The sequence below is a fragment of the Aplysia californica genome, unplaced genomic scaffold, assembly GCF_000002075.1.
Source record: "Aplysia californica isolate F4 #8 unplaced genomic scaffold, AplCal3.0 scaffold01519, whole genome shotgun sequence".
NCBI lineage: Eukaryota > Metazoa > Mollusca > Gastropoda > Aplysiida > Aplysiidae > Aplysia > Aplysia californica.
In genome coordinates this window covers 50,767-51,666 of record NW_004798789.1, presented here as the reverse complement: position 1 = coordinate 51,666, position 900 = coordinate 50,767, and positions in this window count along the sequence as shown.

Sequence of the window (900 nt, the reverse complement as noted above, 5' to 3'; positions counted from 1 at the left end):
TTTCGTTCTTCTAACCCCCACCCCCCCACCCCCACTCTTCCCCTCATATAACCAAACGTTGTACGAGGTGACCATGAGCGCGCGGACACCTAAAGGCCAGTCGAGCCCCTCTACCAGGGAGTTCCGCCTCGCCGACCTCCGACAGCAGCAGCTGGTCCCCAGTGACCTCAAGCAGGTGACCTTTGACACCATTTGGGGGAGCTGGTCGCCGGTGCCCAGCCCTGGGTCATGTACGAGCTGGGCTACATTTTCACGTCAAGGCGTCCAGAAAGAATGACTTTTAAAAAAATCCCTTGCCCATTTATATGAGACTGACACCATCTGATTAGTAGAGAAAAAAGTGCGTATGATAGTGTCCAATTGTGTATTACGTGCATACTTAGTATGACAAGTAACTGTAACAGATTGAGATTCCAGGATTATAGATGTAAGTCATTGATCTGAGAAAAGTGATGATTTTAGACACAATAGTGGCGATGAGTGATGACGTGGGATTGCGTTTAAGTAATGTTAGCGTTAGTCCTATCTTCCTCTGCTCCAATGAGTCAAGAGGGACGTGGGCACCCTCTATCCCGTTCCCTACTGGAACCATCTTTACGCTCACCGTGAAGTTCCGAAATGGTGGGCTCAGTCTGTGCTAAGGAAAATTATGACGTAAATCATTCTAAGGTTGGCGGTCTGCTGAGGTCCTCGTGGAAATTACCTATCGATTATGTTTCTTTCATACTTGCTTTAACAAAGGAGCTATTCTGAGGTCTTCTTAAGACTAATTGACAAAGGAGACAAGGAGAGAAAGAGAGAGTACTGGAAGACAAACAAATAATGAAAGAAATAACAACACATAGTTTGATGATGATGATGATGATGATGATGATGATGATGATGATGATGATGATGATG